Source organism: Peromyscus leucopus, chromosome 12 (genome assembly GCF_004664715.2).
Source record: "Peromyscus leucopus breed LL Stock chromosome 12, UCI_PerLeu_2.1, whole genome shotgun sequence".
NCBI classification, from domain to species: Eukaryota; Metazoa; Chordata; class Mammalia; order Rodentia; family Cricetidae; genus Peromyscus; species Peromyscus leucopus.
The window spans coordinates 31,350,463-31,364,690 of NC_051073.1; positions in this window are offsets into that span (position 1 = coordinate 31,350,463).

A 14,228-nucleotide genomic window follows, 5' to 3' on the forward strand; every position below is an offset into this window, starting at 1 on the left:
TATTTACTAGATGTTCTGCTGCTTTTCAAATGTATTTCTTTTATTTTTAAGATTATAATTGCAATTATGTCATGTCTCCCTTTCCTTCCCTGCCTCATTTTAATGAAGCCACTGAAATGAAAGCCAGCTTTACAATAGTTATGCTTATAATTGTCATTACAAGATCCATGCAGAGAAACAAACCTATAAAACCACATAGATGCTAATAATTAGTGTAAATTTGAGATGATGTATAATATAATTTGCTTAACCTTAATATTTATAACAAGAATAAAATGTGTCTTTTCTGAGTTTGTTTTTGTTTTTTTTTTATTCAGTTTAACTTGTTTCATTCTGATTTGTTGTGCTAGTCAGACACAATATTATGATATGACATGTTCTTTTTAGGCATGAATAATCTTCTATTATTACTGCTATTTCATACATTAATGTTCAGATGACAATACTCCAGCATAGTGTCAGTGTGATTAAAAGCAACAAACAAAACAACCTCCTGCAACTAATTCCTTCATCAGTTTTTGGTTGTTAGAGATCCAGATACATGTTTTAAATGTTATAAAAATAAAACTGGAATGTTTAAAAATATGACACAGAAATACCGAATGTTTTTCTGGTTTAGCACATAAATGGTTTTTCTAGCGAGTGGCTGCTCTATGTTGCATTTGTAATTTCCTGTAATATCTAAGAGATGGTATGAAATGATTTAATATTTTAGACAGTTTGCAAGCTCAGCCTTGGTCAATAAAGAAATACCCATGGATGTAAACAGATGATGAACCTGTATGTTAGAACTTCTAGAAACTGATGGGAATTAGTTCAGGAAACATAATGGAACTTAGAGAGGTTAGTGTGATTCAGATCTGGAGAGTAAGGGCTGTTAAAAGACTCCAATTCAAGCCATTTTTGCATCATTTTGCTTTCAGAGTTGCAAAGGATTACATAAGAAAACTGGTTGTATTATTTTATAGTCTCCAAACATTTATTACTATGTTACACTAAAAGCAGTGAATCCCTTCTACTAGTGAATATGATCAGCAGAGCAGGCAAATTTGAATAATCCTTCCCTTCCCTAGGGTACCACTCGAAGACAAAATATTCACTTGGATTTATGTGATTGGGAGCAAGTGTTTCTATATGGCAGCCATGGATTGAGAATTCTTTGTTTAGAATTTTGTATGTAAATGTTTAGTAGTAACTTTTCATGAAAATTCCTACACTCAGCCTTTAAAAAAGTAGGTTATCAACTCCACTTTCTGTGATGCTAATCATCTGCTGTTTTAATTTCATTTATATTTATACTTGTATGAACACACACACACACACACACACACACACACACACACACACACTCATAGTGGTTTAAGACCTGCTGGAAACCATGTTGATATATGTGATCTATGCTGCTGGCAAAGATCGTGTAGATGTCCTTGATCTGTGCTGCAGCTGGAAACCATGTTGGTACTGCTGTCAGAGAGTAAGTAGATATCCATGATCCAAGCTACTGGACACCATGTTGAAGTCCACAAACCATGCTGTCATCAGAAACCATGTGGAAGTCCATGATCCATGCTGCTCCTGGCTGCCATGAGCAAGGAAGATTTGTTTGCAGTGGTATAGATGACTGCAGACTTATAATTGAGAATGAGAGACATTGGAGGCTTCTGTGACAACTACCACCCCCACCAAAACAACAACAACAACAACAAAAAAAAAAAAAACGAAAAAGGAAAGTCCTTAAAAACTGTGATAAAGATGCTGAAGTGTAGCTCTTCATAGTGGATGGTTTCTGGCAGAGATGTGAAGAAGGACTCAGTTTTCTTTAAGGGGCTGCTACTAGGAGTTTGACTAGTCTCTGGTGGGCAACACAAATTACATTTGGTGTCTTTTCGGGGCAGGGGCATTGTGTGCAAGGATGAAAGGGTAGACCTGGGAGAAACAAGAATTGAGTGCGATAGAGGTGCATTGTACAAAATTTTGTAAAAATAAACATAGTACTTTGGGGGGAAAAGACACTACTTAGGAATAATTTTTAACTTTAGCTTTCTTTGTTTTTTTTTTTTTAATTGGAATTTAAGAAACAAAATAAATCAATATCCTTTTTCCCCCTGTGCAAGTGTATTTTATTAAGCAATATAATGAAAAATTACAATCACTGTGTTGATATGGTAACTATTAAGAAAAATATTCTGTTATTCAATTTGAATGCACATTCACATTTTAAATAATTTCTTGGGGCTCAAGATATGACTCAGTGAGTAACAGTGCTTACATGAAAGCATGAGGACCTAATCTCGAGTCCAGAGCACCTACATAAAACCCAGGCATGACAGCCTGTGTCTGTAACTCTATTGTTTAAGTGTAGAGAGGCTGACCAATAGAATTCACAGGACAGCTAGTCCAGTTGAGAGGATAAGGGTGAGGTTCACAAGAAAAAACAAGACATCAAGAAGCTAAATAATATCCTTTTCTGACCTCCCCATGCTTGTGTCCAGGATAGGATATACAGGCACACACACACACACACACACACACACACACACACACACTCACATACATACACACACATATCATATATATCAAATACATACCCTACACACTCAGACCACACATACAAACATATATTATTCACATATCCATTAATAATTTCTTGTCCCTCTGCCTTAGTTAGGATATCTATTACTATGAAGATACACCATGACCATGGCAACTCTTACAAAGGAAAACACTTAATTGGGGAGGCTCACTTACAGTTCAGAGATTCAGTCCATTATCATCATGGTGGAACAAGGCAGTGTATGGGCAGACATTACTGAGAGTCCTACATCTTGCGGTTAACAGGAAGTAATCTGAGACATTTGGTGGTATCTTGAGTATGTATGAGACCTCAAGTACCACCTCTACAGTGATGTACTTCCTCCAACAAGATCACACCTACTCCACAAGGCCAAACCTCCTAACAGTGCCACCCCCTTTGCGGCCATTTTCTTTCAAACCATTACACCATTTATTTCTAGTATTATATACTGAACACAAATGTTCAGTATGCCAACCAAATCAGCACTATATCTGTGTGTGCTTTAGGGCCTTTTCACTCAATATGATATTAATTTCTATTTCATGAATAAAGTGCTCTATTAAAAATGTGAATAAAATTGTAGTTTAAACATAATTAAATATCTTTAGTTATTATTCAGTTTCTCCATGTCTATAACCTGATAACTTTCTGTGAGACTTCTAGTAAGACTCTGGCAGAGTTTTAAAAAAGATTTGGTCCAGGTACTATTTTCTTTATCTACAGAATCATAAATTAAAATCACTGAAAAAGAAACATATTTTAAAATATTAAATATGAGGATTTACTGCACAGTTGGTGATCACCAATTTTTTTATACTTTTTGTATTCAAACAAATAATAAATAGTAATTTACTGCAATTTATAATTAATTATAAGTTAATTACTTAAAAATGCATATGAAGTCCTCAGCAAGACATCAAATCCTGTTAATAAATTTATTCTACTTATTATTGATTAAGCAATTTAATGTTTATAGCTTTACATTATTGATTTCAATAGGTAAATGGAACATTTCCTAACACATAAGACTTATTTATTGCTTTTTTGGTGACTACAAAAGGCATTAATAGTTATAAATCATGTATTTTTTTTCTTTATTATCTCAAAATATTTGTCTTGCATCTGACAGAGCTGGATGTTTAGCTGTTCATTGAGACAGTTTTAGTTGAAGCTGGAAAGAAGGCATAATGGTAAAATGCACCTGCAGAAGACCCGGGTTTCATTCCTAGCTATAATATGGCAGCTTGTAACCTACTGCAACTCCAGTTCCAGACAAAGCAACATTCTCTTTAGGTTTCTACCAGCACCAGGCATGTACACGGTACACATACATACATGTAGGGACAACACTCACAGACATAAAGTAAATAAACCTATAAATCAATTAAGAAACAAATGAAATGTATTGATGCAGGTGTGATGATGCATGCTTCTAATCAAGTGCTAAGCAGAATGGGGAAAGGCATACTGAAGCAGCAGATGACAGAGAGGAGTCTGGCTCAGGCTATATAGTGAGACCCTGTATCAAAACAAGCAGACAGCAGCAACAACAAAAGTATTTTGTTGTAGTTTGTGTTCAACAATTTATAAAGAAATAAATACATAAACCTAACATTTCTGATAACAGCGAGTGCTTTAGCTAACACAAAGCAGAAAGGGGATTAGGAAATGTGAGCGTGGTGAACAGGGTTGAGGACAGTTGCAGAACACGATGACAAGAGAAAGCAGAAGTTCAGCCAAGAGTACATAAGGAAATAAGTTCTGTATCTCTGTTTTGGAAGACTGTTTCCAGCAGGCAAGGAAGAAAGCAGAAAGATCACACCAGGGGGAATTTGTCTAGTGTGTTCAATAAGTAGCAAGTCATGAACAGAATCAGGGGAGAGCAGAAGGGGATGAGGTCAGGAAAGTAATAAAAAGGAAAATAGATCATGTAGGGACCTCTTGGTCATTGTAAGAACCTGGCTCTTGAAAAAAAAAGCAAGCAAGCAAGCAAGCAAGCAAGGAAAGAAAGAAAGAAAGAAAGAAAGAAAGAAAGAAAGAAAGAAAGAAAGAAAGAAAGAAAGAAAGAAAGAAAGAATGGAAGGAAGGAAGGAAGGAAGGAAGGAAGGAAGGAAGGAAGGAAGGAAGGAAGGAAGGAAGATAGAAACTATAAGTGAGATAGGAAATTGTCTAAGGATTTTGTGAGAGGAGTAACAATACTATCTGGATTACTTTAAAACAGTGGTTCTCAACCTTCCCAATGCTGTGACTCTTTAATACAGTTCCTCATGTTGTGGTGACCCCCAACCATAACATTAGTTCCTTGCTACTTCATAACTGTAGTTTTGTTACTGTCATGAATCATAATTGTAAATATCTAATGTGCAGGCTATCTGATATTTGCCCCCATGGGGCTTACAACCTCAAGGCTATGAAGCACTGCTTTAAAATAAATACTCTGGCCTGTTGACAATAGTCAGTAAGGGAAAAACAGAAGCAGAAGAAAAGTGGGAAGTTAGCCAGTAGTTCAGGTATACAATGCTGATGTGAATCGGGGTGATAGGTCATGATGGAGATGTATGAAATGGTCAGGTTCTAAACATGCTTGGAGGAGAATAAAACACCTTCTGATGGGTTGGCAAGAAAGTGGAACATATTTTCAGCCTCAGTGCTAACTGCGGCTTATTAAGATAATGAAGAATGCAGAAGGTGGAGGCACAGTGGGAGATGAGTATGGTATTTGTAAATGGAAATGATGAGTGGGTAATTGGATCAGCAGTGGCATCTGAGTTAGTGACATGTGTAGGCTTTGTCAGCATGAACATGCATGTCAAGGCAATAGAAATGAGTCAAATTTCCCAGGCAGTGAGAGGAGACAGGGGGAAAAAAGATGCTAACTCCCAAAGTCCTCAAAATTGGTAAGATTAGAGAATAAAGAATATCAAGACCCCTGGGAAGATGTGATCAGAAGGTAAAGAAAGGCTAGGAAATTATCAGGAAGCAAATCCAAAATGTCAAGTGAGTGACAAGTGGGAAGTCACTGTGTAGAGAGAGCAGTTAGTGAAAAGGTAAAGATAGCAGAGTGAATGCAGGGAGCGAATGAGAAAGGGAGGGGAGCGCCCAGGAAGAGCAGGGGAGTGAATATGGAGAAGATTTGTTGTGACTACAGAGCAGGAAGATGGATCACAGTCAGAAGAGGGGGGTGCCAAGACACTTGTGTTTTGATTTCATTGTTTAGAGATAAGGGGAGTTACAGATCACAGGGCAACCCCTGGAAGCCACTGAGCAGACATTAGTAAGGGGTAACACAGAATGAGAATTACAGGAGCCCTGTCCTTTTGAGATGGAAGCAGAAGGGGGTGCAGTGCATAGGGGGAAGATGATCACTGGACATAATTCTCCTCTAGTGACCAGAAAGAGGGAGTATGCATGGGCAGGTAAACTGGCTGTAGCTGTTAGGAATTTCTCCTGATTGTTTTGTGGCCTACTCAGCGAAACAGGAGAGAAGGTTATCAGTTATGAATGGTTCTTAGACAGAATCAGAAAGCTGAATAGAAAGGGAGAAGAAAAAGGGGTTCCGGAAACATGAGTATTGATGGTTGTAAGGAAATGTATTTTGATTGCTGATCATGACTGAAGATCACTCATGATATTAGTGATTATCAGTCTAAAATTTTAAATAAGACAAGTCACAGGACTGGCATGCTCAGCTAAGTAATGGGGCTGCATGACATGGGAGTTGCATTTGACTACAGGTAGGAGTTGGGGGGGCACAGTGAATAGTAGTGAGATGAAAGGTAGTTATCAATTTCCCGTATGCATAATTTATTGATATAGTGACTATTTATTCTAAAAGTACTGTTTCTTAAGTAATACTGATTGGCCAGGCAACAATATGAGGGTGCATCACTAGAATAAGCAAATTCACATTAAAACGCACTTCAATTCCTGTACCCAGAGGTAACTACTATAAATAGTCTCATGTCTATCCTTCTAGACATTTTCTATGAATATATAAACAGGTAGTTTCTTTAAACTTAAAATTGCCTTGTTCTGTTCATATGGTTCTGGTATGTACTATTTTCACTCAACAATATATCACAGGTACACTGTGCACACTGGTACTGAGAAATCTACCTCGTTGTACAATGATACAACATGCTATTGTTTTTCTTAGCAATAATTCATTTAAATAATCATTTTTTGATTAAGTTGTTTACAAGTTTTGGTCTTAGGGGAAATACAAAGCCAGCATCTTTATCTGCAGAAGTCTATTCATCCTTGTGTTTCTTTTCTAATAAAGATTATTTGGGAAAGGGTTGCTTATCCTTAGGGTGGGTGTCATTTCATGCTTTCTGTGCAATGACTGGCCACAAAGAACACAACTTATTCATCTTCCGTATTAAATAGACATGAAAGCAGTAATCCGTAAAAGTATATATTTATTCACCTAAGAGGAAATTATGCATAACAGTTAACAACTTTTAAAAACCATGACCAATTTCAAACACTCGAAACCTAAAAGCATGTAAGCTATTAATGACCTTGAAACGCTTTCACTACTTGGCTGTTGTTGTAGGCCTGTTACACTCTTTTATTTTTTTTAATCTTTGAATAAACATAACTTCAACATGAACACTTGAAGCTTAGTTCTCATCTTAGATTTTTCTCCTTTTTTGCTTCCTTTCCTGACCAAAGGAAAAAGTTATCTTGCAGATTGTTACTTACGTTTAAAGTATTAACTACCTCACAGTTTTCTTCTTTCTTCTTACCCTTTGACGGCAATGGTTTCTGCTTACTTGGTACATTTCAAATAATTTGATAGAGTGTAAAATGAGAATAAAGTGTTACGCTCTGAATGTGAAACAATCTCCATAGGCTCAGATTTGAGCACTTCCTCCCAGTGTGTGGTACTATTTTAGACGTTTGTGCAACTTGTTGGAGATAAGCTCTGGCTGAGCAAAGAGGCCACAGGGAGCTGGGCCTTAGGGCTGTTAGACTATCCCAAACTCTCCTCTTCTTGTTCCTTCAGGACGTGAGGGTACCCAGTGGAATGTTCTCACTATCGTTCTTTCCTTGTCATGATGGGCTGTCAAATTGATTAAGAATAAATTCTTCCTCCTTCCCTTTGCTTTTCTCAGGTATTTTGTTATATCAGTGAGAAAGGTAACTCCGAATTAAATAATTAAAACCAATAATTAATAGGTGCTGTCTCACTTATCGTATTTTTAGAAAAATATAAGTGTTAAATACACAATTAAATGTTTTATGACATTAAATTATATAGATGTAGTGTTATTTTTTCATAGTTTGCTTGCAAGTGAACATGTCTCAAGATCTGAGCATGTTATAGGTTCCTTGATGTAGTTTATTCCTCTCAGAGAGATTTTCTCTTGTGGTCATGAATCTCCCCTGTATGTGCCTTTGCATCTGGTAGTATAGGATAACCACATCCTCTCAAAATCTATAATTTGAACACAACTGAAAAGGATTTTGCTCATATATATATATATATATATATATATATACATATATATATATATATATATATGTATGTATGTATATTTGTAATGGGTAGCCATTCCAGCTTTGATCTGGAAGTTCCAACCCCCATTGAGACTCTGGCAACTGTCACTTCTACAAGGCAGGGCCAAGAGAGGTGCCTGTAGACCCAAGATCGGGATGGGCCAGCACTCTCTCTGTTCCGGGAGAACACCGCTGGACTGCGATACACCTTCCCCAGACCCCGCGACCTATCTATCCCTTAATTTGTAAGTTACACCATTAAATAAATCTCCTTTTGACAACGTGGAGTGACCTTAATAATTTCACCAATATATGTTTGCTTGTTGTTCCTTTTAATTTATGTATCTAGAATGCATGCATTCCAGGGATTAGAACTCAGCTATCTTCAGACCCACAATTCAAACCACAATTCAGACCCACAATTCAAATGACTTTCACAATGAACGTTTCTTTCACAAAGGATGTCCACTCTTATAAATTTTTTCACCCGTTGAGATCAGAAGATGATAGATTTATTTCAAATATTTTAAGTATACAATTTTGTGTCCCTCTAATAACTTTGATTTAGTGATTACTTCCTCAAAGTTTCAGGAGTTTAAATCTATATGTGTTAAGAATTTTTCTAAGTATTCTAGGTAGATTGTACCTGCATTTCCCTCAAAAATGTCCTGATTGTTTTTGCTAATGAATAGTTATAACTTGGTCATTTGGCCTCTTACTTTAATGCTTAAACTAGTTTGATTTTTATCATTTTTTAATAATGATTTTCTGGACGTGATATGGATATTTTGTTTGGATTTGTGTCTGTGCACTATGTGTGTGCATGGTTCCTATGATGACCAGAAGAGGGCATTGGGTCCTCTGAAACTGTAGTTATAGATGCTTGTGAGCTGCTATGAGGGTACTGTGAATCAAACTGAGGACATCTGGAAGAGCAACCAGTACTCTCTAACCACTGAGCAATTTCCAGCCTCAATATATATACATAATTCTTCTAATAGAAAAAGTAATCTACAGTGTGACTTCTACTTGTGCTCAGGAAAGACAGAACAAAGGAGGAAGATGTAAGGCAGAGAACTTCATATTTTAATGTGGAAATTCCATTCATCAAAATTTTCTTTTTAAGCACATTGGATGATGATTTCATATACATATATATATATAATGCATTCTTATTTCTTTCTTCCCTGTCTCCTCTTTTCCTTGTTCTCAGCTCTGTCAGTCCTCCCCTCATCCATGTGTACCTTGCTCAGATTCATGACTGTTTAATTTATTGTGTGACATCCTGATTTTAACCAGGGCCATCTGTGTTACCACTGATTTGGAGTTATTCACTGGACTCTTGTGGGTTCATTAGTAAGTAAATAGCTTAAATAGTTCATATATAAAAAAGATAATACAATTCTAGAGACATTTAGGTAGACCTAAGTACTTTTGAAAAGTGGTTAAACAAGGTGAAAAACCTTTCAATGGCATGCAACTTAAAATCTTCTGTAACTCTTAACATAGTTGAGGCAGGTGGGATAACTGCCAGGGACTCACTGATTTCTTCTATTTTTAACACATTACATACTTTAAAAACTTCTTTGTCTTTGTATTTATATAGCCATAGTCTTTTGGCTCTGTTCACTGGAATTCTGTGTATTATCAGTAGCATTTCACATGTACAGATGTGTACAGACTTAACTATTTCACTCTAAATGTTTTTCCATCTGCAATTTAAGGTCTGTTTTCATAGATGAGTAATTTTTAAGCATGCTGCGCAAATTCCCAAAGATAATGGTGTATTATTATCATTATTGATTCCTTAATTATTCTGTGGCCAGATGATATAGCCAGTATGATAATGACTTTTTTGAAGGTCAACTTTTATTAATCTTTAATGTACATCCTTAAAATAGTAGCAAATGAAGAACATGGATATAATTAACTCAAAATATAAGAATATATAATGCTGATAAATATGTTTCCTTCTGTTTTGTTTTGTTCTCTTCAATCATTTTAATTCTCTGTTTTATAATCTCTGGTATTTTGTATACTTATTTCTGTTTTGTATAGTGTGACATTGATTAAGTTTTAAACCAGAGCCTAACAATTTATATAGTTAACATTGCTCCACAGATCCCTATCATTAAGACATAAATAAACTCAGGTATTAGAGAATCAATTAATGTTTAACTGATACACATTCATTTTAATATTTGAAGGAACTATGATTTTTTGGCACATACTGTCTGAATCTTAGGTCAAGGTTTATGAAAAGTCAATACCATTCCTTTCCCATTGGATACTCTATTTTGAATAGTGTTGAGTGGAAGTTTCTCAGAACATAGATGACTAGGCATAGGTTTCCATTCAACGTTTTGAAGATAAATATTTTTTTCCTATAATCCTGTGACTAAGAACTCGTGTGAATGTAACTGTGATTCCTTTACAAATGAATGTTCTTTCTCTTTAGCGTGTTTTCATTATCTTGTAGCTTCACTATGTTGTGATGAAGAATATATGATGTTACAAGGGATTGTGTGAGCTGATGTGTTATTGTCATACTTGCCTTCAAGAACAGGAGTGTACTGTGAAATTCTCTGTCTCATTTTAGCCTTGACATCTTTTCATTATCTTGTCACGTGTTCTGTCTTTCTGTGTGTTGTTTTCAAGCTAATTAGTGCAGTGACCCAGTTCTCCAATCCTCTGTTCAACTATTTATAACATGCATTATAACAAATATACAGCTGCTTGTTTTTCCACTCTCTCTATATTTTAATCCATATTTATTCTGTGTGAGTTATAAATCTCCTTCATAGTGTCTCTTCCTTGTAAGAATTCATGTTCTTTATGCCTGTATTAACATGAAATATACCTATTTTATGTTCTTTTTCAGATTACTAATTTTGCATCGTGTATTGCTCTGTAGCTGACATTTTGTACTCAATCGTGGTTCTCCCCCAGTCTCATCTGTTTTATTCACTCCCCGCTCTGTTTCCTCTACAGAAAAGAGCAGGCTTCCAAGAGATGATAACCAAACACGACAAAACAAAATAAAATAAGACAAAGAAAAATGCCAGGACAGAGGGTTATTTTCCAAAACCTGATAGCAGGATCCCATTGCCGAGGACAACATCCGTATAGCTCCTCAAAAGTAAAAAGTTCGAACCAATACCTCCATGGAATGTTCACACTTACATTCTAGTCTCTTTGGCCGGAGAAGGTTCTCTGAAGGCTACCAAAAGAGAAACCCAAACACCAACCCAGCTACAAAACCCTCAACCTACAATCTCACCTGCTTGCAAGATGTGATGGAGTAATGGTGGAGCTGAACTTCTGGGAGTGGCCAAGCAATGTTTGATTTAACTTGGGATCCACTTTTCTAGAAGGAGCCATCCCTCCTGGATGGCCAGGAATCAGAGACAGGATAGCCCAGAGACCTAGGATAGAACCAAACATATCAGGCAAAAAGAAAAAGGAAAAGGAAAAAAATCTGAATAAAAGATTTCCTAATGATATTCTGCTGTACTCATAGATCGGTACCTTGTCCACTCCTCATGTGACTGGCTACCTCCAGCAGCACATGGGAGAGAGAGTGCAGAGACCCACAGCCATTATGCAGACAAAGTATCTAAATTGGAGAAGGTCTCTACTGGGTTCCTCTACCAGAAGATAGAGGAACCTTGTGAAAGTGGGGGGAGAATAGGCTGTAGAAGTCAGAGGGCATGGAGAACATCAGGAGAACATGTCCTACTGAATCAACCAAGCAGGGCTCACAGAGGCTGAAGAGGCAAGCATGGGGCCTGCAAGGGCCTGCAGCAGGTTCTGTGCATATATGTTATGGCTGTTACCTTGGTGTTCTTGTAAGACTCCCAACAGTGGGATCATGTGTGTCTCTGACTCTTTTGCTTGCTCTTGAGAATTTTTTCTTCCTATTGGTGTATTATATGTAGAAGACTTTAAAACATTATAAGAAACAGTTGAAAATCAGACATAGATAATCATTTTCCAACATGGGAGCCATGAGCTCAATAGAAAATTTCCTTAATGGTGAATATGTGCAGACAAAGATAAAAGGAAATTCTAACTAAGCTTTTCTGTTTATGAACCTTGATTCAGAAACACCATGAAACAGTTGTTGCATAATATAGAAGAACTTTTATTTCTGATTTGTACATCTAATCTCTTGGTTGATTAGAATGAAATGTTTGAACAGTTTCTCTGTAATTGCTGTCTTTGGGTAGGTTTAGGAGGTGTGGACTTGCTGGAAGAAATGTCACTTGGGATGGGCTTTGAGGTTTCCATGCCTCTACCATCCTCATTTCTCTGCTTCCTGCTTGCAGTTCATAATGTGAACTCTCAGCTGTTCCTCCCGCCATGACTGCCATTTGACTCCATAATTACCTGCCTTTGTGGACTCTTATCCCTCTGGAACTGTAAGTATAAATAAACTCTTCTATAGGTAGGTGTGTTGTCAGTGTTTTATCTCACAGTAATAGAAATGTAAGTAATACAACCTTGTATTTAAATATTATTATATCATGGGATAAGAACTTATGATGACCTTTGAGAATGATTCACAGTAGAAGAGAGACCTGTTACCCAATAATAATGTCAGTCATTCTTTCGCAAGGTCTTTTTGAACAAGAGTTTCAGGGTGCATATGTTATAAATCCTGAACTTATAAAACTAAATTGTAATACAAAAGATGAAATTGCAAATAAATATACCATTAGAATCTGGTGTGATTACTGTCATGGCAAAGGCAGGTTTCGGTTCAGAAGTGACATAAGTAGCAAAGAGTTACTTTGTCCAAAAGGGAGAACATTATGCAGGAGTTTGTTAGAATGTTGGCCTTGATAATTGAGAATGGAAATCCATAGATAAGGAAAAGGAGGACATCTAGGCATACAGAAAGAGCAGCAGGGATACAGCAAGAAGGAGAAAATAAAGGACTGATGTTTTGTCTGTTCTTGTGACAAAAGGAAAATTGCCCTAGATTGTTTTAGCAAAAGTAATCATTACTACATTACCTAAGATAAACTCAAAAGGTATTATTTTAGGATAATTTTCATACCTTTTGAAACTAATCTGTTTATTTACTCAGATTTGTGTATTGACTTGTTTGAACCCAGCCAGGAAAGTGTTACATGTATGAAGAGATGTTCTCACTCTCAACCTGAAGCTTTCTCTGCCACATATTCTCCTATCTTTTGTTTCTCCTGGCCTTTTAAATCTTCAAAATATAAATGCAAGAAGATACACCCTTAAGATTATTACTATCTAATTAATATGCCTATTAAAACTTTGAGTACATAATATGGTAAAGTTAATTCTCATTGAAGGGTTGAACTTAGGATTTGTTAGCACATTAGCAGAATATAAACCATTTACTTATTCTACAATCATTCCAATAAACTCTGCAAATAAAGGGTATCATTTGTTATTTAAATGGCATAAGTAGATAGCTCATCAGAGTAAATATTCTGGAGTTTTAACATAAGAATTCTAGTTTTGTTATCATCTGTGGTTTTGAAAATTCTAACTTTGCTTTCTTTTCTCTTTTATGATACACCCTGTTTTATACTTACCCCATTAAAAATACTTGGCCATTTCCTTGAAGGGGATAGAGTCAGTGGACTGAACAGGATTAGCATCAAAAGTCACCACTGCTTTCCCAAGCAGAGTTTAAAAATGGGATCATTGAATAATAAGGGATTTAAGTATCAACTGAGCAGAGTGTAGGAAGAAATTATTTGGATTTAGAGCAGCAGAGATTAGAGTATGATTAGAGACTACTGTGTCCTTTATATCAGATTGAGAAACTTGAAAGGGAAGACATGCAGGAAAAAAAAATAAAGTCAAGTTACAAGATTTCCCACCTGCTTCCCTAAATCAATCAAAGAAAGCGTGCCCTTTGCCTATGCATTTCTGAATCCGATCATGCTGACTGAAGGAAACACAAAGAGGTGAAGTTCTAGCCGTGTAACTGTGTAAGGTTTAATGAAAATGACTTTGGGGAAATAGTCAATATAGGAATCAAGGAGCCAAGACAGGTAACCAATAATAATAACTTTTATATAGATCTTTCATCTTAAAGAATCTCAAAACAATTTCTAAGGAAGAAAATGTATCATACTCAGCTAAAGTCCATCCACTCCCA